Here is an 8,197-nt window from a genome sequence, read left to right as displayed (position 1 = left end):
GGGTACAGGTGGTGAGGCAAGGCAGTGCCGCCATCGGGAGCTCTGAAACTGCTGGGAAGGACTGCACATCCGTACAGACGAGCAAGTAGGGAGCATGACGCTGGAAGGACTGCAGGAGCAGAGAGACACCTGACCAGGAATCTTGGATTTCACTTCCTGGGCAGGAACAAGCTTCTGCAGTGGGGACAACAGACTCCCAAGTTCTGCCTTGGAAAGTGTGTGGTAAGCATGGAAGGTCAAGATACTTCACTCCAATAGCCTTGGGCCTGGGACCTGACTTAGGGCCCCTGCAAAGGAGAGGCATTTGCACCATTGTGAGAAGACCTCACAGAGGAGGAGGACCTCAGGCCTAAAGTTGGAAGGAGCTCAGGTTTCTGGGCTCAGTGACTGGGTGGGTGTTGGGGGACCCAGGAGGAGCCTAAGGGCTGTGAACTGGCCTCTACAGGGAGATGTACCTCTTGATCTCAGGACAGAGGTTGGTGGGAGCAGGTAGTCAAGCCTGTGGACTTCCTTGTCACCTCCCCACCATGCACCAGAAGTCCTAGGAAGCTGTTTTCTTAAATGCATACACCCCCAGACTGACTGAAGCTATCTCCATGTGATGGCAGTCCCCTCACATAGTCTGATCATTTCTCTCTCTCACACACGCCACGTATACGTACACACAGGTAGAGACACAGGCACACCCTTGCACACACATACACATGCTGGAGTTAGACTCTCCCCACTGGGTGTGCAGCTGGGTGTGGCCCATCAGGTCACATGAAGCTAGAAATCAGAGGAGGGCTGGAATTGCCCAGTGACATGAGAATCGGGCTTGGGATAAGATTCTGGCGAACACCAGCCTTGGAGGGAAGGACAGAAGCAGCTACAGAGGCACCGATGTGGAGAACCTGTCCCGCTGAGTGTCTCTCTTTCAGAAAGGCAGCGCTCACTGAGGAGCCTCTGGCTCCAACTTTCTCTCCATATGCGGGGCGGAGTCTCCCAGAAAAAGTTCCACATGACCAAACACCATGTTGGCTCCCTTGCTAAGGGAGTGTGGGGAGACCAGCAGCTCCACGCTCCAGTTAAGGGACGACTGACACAGGAGAGTAAAGTTGTTTGTTATCTGCTCCACAAGACCTCTTTAGGTGATTGGAAAGCAAGGGTGTTAAAAGGACTGAGCCTGACCCAAGCCATGGGATTTTCCATTGCCTCATATGCATGTGAAAGTTGGACATTGGGTAAAGGAGACCGAAGAAGACTTGATGCATTTGAACTGTGGTGCTGGCAAAGAATAGTGAAAACACCATGGACTGCTAAAAGGACAAACGAATCTGTCTTGGAAGAAGTACAGCCAGGGTGCTCCTTAGAGGCAAGGATGGCAAGACTTCATTTCATGTACTGTGGACATGTTGCTGGGAGAGACCAGTCCTGGAGAAGGGCACTATGCTTCATAAAGGTCGAAGGGCAGCAAAAACAAGGAAGGCCCTCCACTGTAGGGATTGACAGCATGTCTGCGATAAGGGGCTCTAGCACAGGAACAGTTGTGAGATGCCACAGGAGCAGGCAGTGCTTCGTTCTGTTGGGCATAGGTAGCTATGAGTCAGAACCAACTCGATGGCACTTCACAACTGTTATTAACAACAGGCAAACTGCTAGCCTCCCACAGCCTACAATGAGTATCTTCTGTTCCCAGATTCCCCGGAGGACAGTTGTAGCAAATGAGGTATCCCTGCTTCTAGCTCCAGTTTTGACCTTGTTAGTCAGCCAGCTTCTAAAGCACTTGACACATTCTCCTTTTCACCCATTTGAAAAGCATGAATCTCTTGGGTGCACAGTCACAGGGGTTCCACTTAGGCAGTTACAGTTGCCCCAGAAACCCTGAGAAAACGCCTTCTGTGTTGTGAGCATTTGGAACATCAGGACAAGCACCGAAAGAAGCTGTTTTCCACATGGACTTGTGCTTTCTTTACTGCCCCGAGGAACGGCAGAGCTCGGCAAGGCCCGAGAGCCCATGCTGGGGAAAGAGGGTCTTGAGGCCACAATTCTCTTACAGAAGTCATGCCCCTGACTGGGGGTCCCCTTGCCTCTTGGGCCTCTGTAGCCCCAGGTCCCGCCCGCCTCCCAAGGACTCAGTGAGGGGGCCTGGGGTTAGGGGCAGGACACTGGTGGTCATGGAGCCCCTCTGGGGCATTGGGAAAGTTGGAAGATTGTCCTTCCTTCCTTCTGGGTTTCCAGGACCATGCCAACAAACAGCCTTGGAGAAGAGAGACAGGGTGAGTTTTAGCAGAAGTGGGGATAAGAGAAGTCCTGTGTGTTCTTCAGAGCTGCTGATCCTACCCCTATCCCCCTTCGCGTACGACCACCAGCCACTAGAGGAATGTTGCTTCGCTGCCCAATCCTCGGCTCTGATGGTCCCTCAAAGGCCCTCGGGACCATTGAGCCCCCAATCTAAGATCACCTGGGGTTTCCTCTCTCGCAGTTCACCCTAGTGGAAGCCTTCCTTTCTTTTCTCCCCCTCCTCTTTTCTTCACGCTGTTTTGAAGAAGGAAAATGCCTTGTGATTAAAACATCACCACCCTTGAACTTCAAGCTACTTGAGAGTGAAACTTTCAGGAGTCAGTGCTGTGGGGGGTTGCTCAAACACTGCTCGGGGCTTTCGTAGCTCCTCCCTGACATCTCCCACATGCACATGTGACAGAAGACAGACTCTTGAGTTGGCACACCCCCAGTCTGCAGACCAAAAGGGCTGACTTCCTCAAAGAGCATTGCTGCTGGCCCAGAGGAACTGCAGAAGCCCGTACGCTGGAGCCAGCCGAGAGTAGCCCCCTAGCTCAGAAGTGAGCGAGTGCCCTTAGAAACCACAGTGTCCCAACTGAACGGAGAGTGGAAGAGTGTCCTTAGTGCACTGTCTACAGCTGTCAAAACCAAATCTGTGGCTGTCTGGTCAATTCCAACTCCTGCTGACCCTGCAAGGAGAGCAGAACTGCCCATAGGGTCGGTTTCCCAGGCTGTAAGCTCGGCAGATGCAAACGGTCACCTTTCTCCCATGGAGCAGCTGTGGGGTTCGAGCAGCTGAACACGTGAACCACTGTGCCACTAAGGTCCTGTCTCCCCGCTGCAAACCACAACCAAATGATGGCCACTGAATCTATGGAGTCCGACGCAGAGCAGCCCTGTAGAGTGGAAGTGCCCATAGAGTTCTCAAAGCTATAAGTTTTGCAGCAGCAAACTGTCTCTTCCATGGAGCAGCTGTTTGGTTTGAACCACTGACCTTTTGGTTAGCACTCTAGCGCTTAACCAGTGCACCACCAGGGAACATCTCAGGTGCAGGGAACCCTTTAATTGCCAGGGACACAGCTTCCTGGGTAGGGAAGAAGCTACTCACCTCCTTCCAGCCTGCTAACCAGCACTGGCTGGGCAGTCAGGAAGAGGTATGTCGCTCGCTCGCCTGATAAACCTGGCTTGGCCTTACCCCTCTTGGCTTATTGTCTTTTCTATCCAACTTTCTTTACAGGAAACTCGAAAGAGTTATAGATGATTATTTGGAGAGTTTGTTTTTTGGCTTTTACAAATTTCATGTATGTTAATTCTAATTTGTTTCCAGGATTGCTCTTTATCCACAATTAAGTCCAAGTACATTTATACTATGTGATAAAATTAAAGGACGTTTCTAATGACTGGGAAATCTTGAACAGACAAGTTTGTAACAATAAATAAATAGGGGGAGGGAATGAACTATAACCATCCCAGGCCATTCACTGCTTCCATTCAGTAAGTTCTTCTAAAAGCAGAAAGGTTAATGTCTGTTGACTGGCTGGCCAAGTTGTGTGTACCAGGTTACTAGTGTGCCCCGATTCCAAGTCTCCTTGTACCTTTTCTTGGGGTGTCCAGCTTAAGATGACACCTGCTGCCCTGAATTGAAGGGACACTGTCACCCTTCAGCCTCCATCACGGCCCAGTCCTGGCCTGCTGGCCCAGCTGGAAAAGGGATTCTACTGGCTAGGCCTTGGGACCAGATTCTGACCTCTTAAGCCCAGAATGGGAAGCAGTGTCTCCCTTGAAGAGAACTTGACAAGCGTGATGACAGAAAAAGAGTACACCTCCAAGCTAGGAAACACTGCTTGGAATATAGGGACAAGCCATCACCTAATTTTTAAAAACCTGCTCCTGTAAGACAAGGAGTCGGTCCAAAGCCTAAGCTACATATGTCACCATTGTTTTTGACCCTCAGTAGCTTTTGTACTCATAAAATACTAAAGTTACCCGTTTCGTATGTAGGTCATTCAGAGCGCTCTTATTACTCTGGGTTACTGCTAACTATGCACAACATCTCAGAGGATGGCATACAAAACTATTTTTCTAATAATAGCACAGCTCATTTCGGGTCGGGGAGGCTTGGGATATTCCTAAGTGTAGCAACTGACTTACCTTCCATCTTGAGGGATGAGAGGGAAACTATGCACTTGAATTTCAGTTCACCATTAGATAGCTTGTGCCAGAAAGCACACGCATCAAATATTCAAGAGACAAACTTGGTAATTAGCTTAATTTAGGGGCTTACTGTTGGAGGAGTTGACTTGTCTAGAACACTAACACCTGCAAGTAGACTGTGAGCTGATTTCTTGACAGTCAGGTCTTATGAACCCTTTGCAATGTTCTGGGCAGCCTAAGTCCTCGGTCCCCATGGTTGATGTAAGTGTAATTACGTAGTGAATTTGTAAGGCATATACCTATGTGCTGATTGTGTATACCTGTACGTGTGGGGTTTGCTGATATACCCATTTCAAATTAAAACCTATGGAAAAGCTCTTTTGGCCACGTGTCATACTGTTGGTGGTAATGTGTCTCAGTGAGAACTCTTATGGTTGCCAGTGACAAAAAAATCCAACCAAAATTGGGTTAGGAGAAAAGAGGACATACTGATTCACCCAAGCCAAAATGCCCACGGGGCATGCTGGCATCAGGTATGGCGTGTTACAGCCTTCCAACATGGACACCAGGATGTATTTTCCAGCTTCGTCTCCTGCCATGCTCAGGCTCAGAGTGACGGGAGCCCCATCAGCACAAGAGGGAACCTGCTTTCCCCAGGAGTGACCTTAAAATAGCCTTTCCTTGACCCCGTCTGGCTTGGTTGGAGGAATATGGCCATCACTGACACACACACCCCACCCCTCCCCCATGGTAGCAACCCAAGGAGTGAAGTCAGCATGACCAGGAAGACCAGCGCTACAAGTTCTAAGACGAGGTTCCCGCTCCAAAGCATGCTGCTGCTGGACAAGGGCGAGTGGATCTCTGGGTTGGGACGAAGCTGTAAATGTCCGTTTGTGTAGAAAAGAGTAAGAGCTGGAGCCAGAAAGGTCTGAATGTTAGTACTTCCTCTGCCACTTGTGTGAACTTAGCAAATCATGTCACCTGTCTGGATTTCAGTTTTAGCATCTCTAAAATTGAGATCCTAAGATACCTGCCCAATAAGGGTTTTGTAGGGATAAATGTAAGTAATAAAAGAAGTAGAAGTATCTGATATCCAATAATGGTCTTGTGTCTAAAATATATAAAGAACATTTGAAACTCTAAAGAAAATGGTTTTAATTGGGAGAGGATTTGAATTGCCATTTCTCTAAATAGGCAAATGCCCAACCAAAAACCACACTCCCTGCCATTGAGTCTATTCCAGCTCACAGTGACCCTACAGGACAATGTAGAACTGCCACCGGGGGGTCCCAGACTATCACTCTTTGGGGAGTAGAAAGCCTCATCATTCTCCCTTGGAGCTGCTGGTGGTTTTGAACTGCTGACCTTGCAATTAGCAGTCCAGTGTTTAACCAGGGCTCCCTGAAATGACCCAAAAAGCACATGAAAAGATGCTCAGCATAATCAGTCATCAACCCAAAACCAAACCTACAGCCATCTAGGTGATTCTGACTCATAACCACATGTATTAGTCTAGATACTTTGGAGAAACAAATCCACAGCGACTCATGTATAAGAGAGAGTTTTATGTAAAGAAAAGGTGCATCACGAAAACATCCCAACCCAATGCTGCCCAAGCCCACAAGTCCAACATTAACCCAACACCAGTCCACAAAGTCCTCCACCTCACAAAACAGGCAATGATGCCGACTGCAGGAGGAAAGCCGAGTCCGTGAACGTGTAAGCATCTCAGCACTGGCAAGGGTCTCCACACGGCTGCTCCAGCACCCAGGGCTGCATCGGGATAGATCCATGCGGCTTCTCCTTGGGGATGTCTTGGAGGAAGTCAATCTTGCAAGCTGAAGCAGGGAACTGCTAAGGCAGCTGCATCCGATACAACCATCACAAAACAAGAGACCCGAGAACTAGAAAGGCAAGGCTTCACCACCCATTTATCCCTCCGCCTTTCAACCAGCACCACATGTGATTATCGGCCAGGCTGGCACAATTAACTAATTCACCACATAACGTAGGGTTTCTGAGACTAAACTTCCTGGGACGTGACAGCTCACCTTTCTTCTGCAATCGGTCATTAGAGAAATGCAAGTCAAACCACAATGAGATACCACTTGACAGCTTTAGTATGACTGTCATCAAAAAGACAGATAATATTGCCTGGTCCCTGAAGAAATTGCAATCCTCATCTGTTGCTGGTAGCAGTGTGAAATGGGGCTGTGATGAACAGCATGGCACTTCCTCAGGAAAGTTCAACATAGAGTTATCATCTGACCCAGCAATTCCACTTTTAGGTATGCATGCAGAAGAATCGAAAAACTTGTTCATTCCAAAACGAGTACATAAATGTTCATAGCAGCATTGTTCATTATAGTAAAAAAAAAAGCATATACTCAAAAGTGTCCACCAGCTGTATAAAGGAGAGATAGAAAGTTGCATGTTCACGCAGTGGAATAGCATTCAGTACTGAAAGGAAAAAGGAAGACTGGTTAATAGAAAAGGGTATTTCAAGGTTGGTCAAGTTGAGGTTGACTGCAGCAAGGGGAACCCCCCATGAGAATAGATTGGCAACGGACTTAAACAGCCTAAGGACTGGGAAGGTGGCAGACAGAGATCTGGGTCGTGTTTCCTTCTATTATACTTCGCTTACTCCACAGTAACTAACAACGTTGTTATTGTGAGGGACTACAGAGCTGGTTCTGACTCACAGCCACAGCAACAGAATGAAATACTGCCCAGTCCTGCACCGTCCTCACAATCGTTGCTGTATTTGAGCCCATTGTTTGTAGAGCCTCCCAAAGACACAAAAAAATACTAAACTGCTTTAAAGTGGTGGATTGTGGAGTATGTGAATTACATCTCAAAAGACAAAGAGTAATGCTTTGTACATCCTAAGCCACAAAACACCCACTGCTGTTCAGTCAGGGGCGATTCATAGCAACACTATAAGACAGAATAGAATTGTCCCAGTAAGGCGTCCAAGACTAAGTCTCTATGGAAACAGACTGCCACATCTTCTCCCACAGAGTGGCTGATGGGGTCAAAATGCTCTTTTTGTTTGGCAGGCAAGCACTTTAATTTAACCACTGCACTGCCCTGGCAGTGCTCCTGCTAGCACATCCTACAAGGAAAACCAAAACCAAACTCACAGCCATGGAGTTGATGCCAGTTCAGGGTGGCTCTATGGGACAGGGTCAAACTGCCCCTGTGAGTTTCTGGGACTATAACTTGTTATGGAAGTAAAAAAGCCCTATCTTTCTCCTAGGTGCTCAGTAAATGTTTCTTCTGACCACAAAAAACCCTTCTCAAAGGATGGCTCCAGGCTGGCAGCATCAGAATTACCTGGAAACGTGTCACAAATAAATACAAGTACTATAAAGCAAGCTGCGTTTTTTTTGGAAGCCCTCCAGAGAATTCTGATAGGTCCTGAAGTTTGAGGACCACTGCAATGAAGGAACAAGCTAGCCTGTCCTTCCTCTCAGGGTATTGGCAAGTACTTAAAATTCTTAAGGGTAGATTTCTTTGAAAGCACAATGAGATGATCAGTTTAAACTTCCATGGTCTTACAGAAAAGCCAGCCTCCAAACCTTTAAAGTTGATTCCATCTCAGACGGTATTTCAGAGAACTGTGGCTGGGACTCTGGTGGTGCCATGGTTAAAGTGCTTGACTGCTAATGGAAAGGTTCAAGTTCACCAGCGACTCCGTTGGTCTAAAGATGGACGGCCTTGGAAACCCTAGGGGGCAGTTCTTCTCGGCATTAGAATCAACCACGAGGGTTTGGTTTGG

The sequence above is a fragment of the Echinops telfairi genome, unplaced genomic scaffold, assembly GCF_000313985.2.
Source record: "Echinops telfairi isolate 266 unplaced genomic scaffold, ASM31398v2 ScPeMD7_7469;HRSCAF=8507_0, whole genome shotgun sequence".
Taxonomy (NCBI): domain Eukaryota; kingdom Metazoa; phylum Chordata; class Mammalia; order Afrosoricida; family Tenrecidae; genus Echinops; species Echinops telfairi.
The sequence above is the reverse complement of the archived record's forward strand: the minus strand, read 5'-3'. Positions refer to the sequence as shown.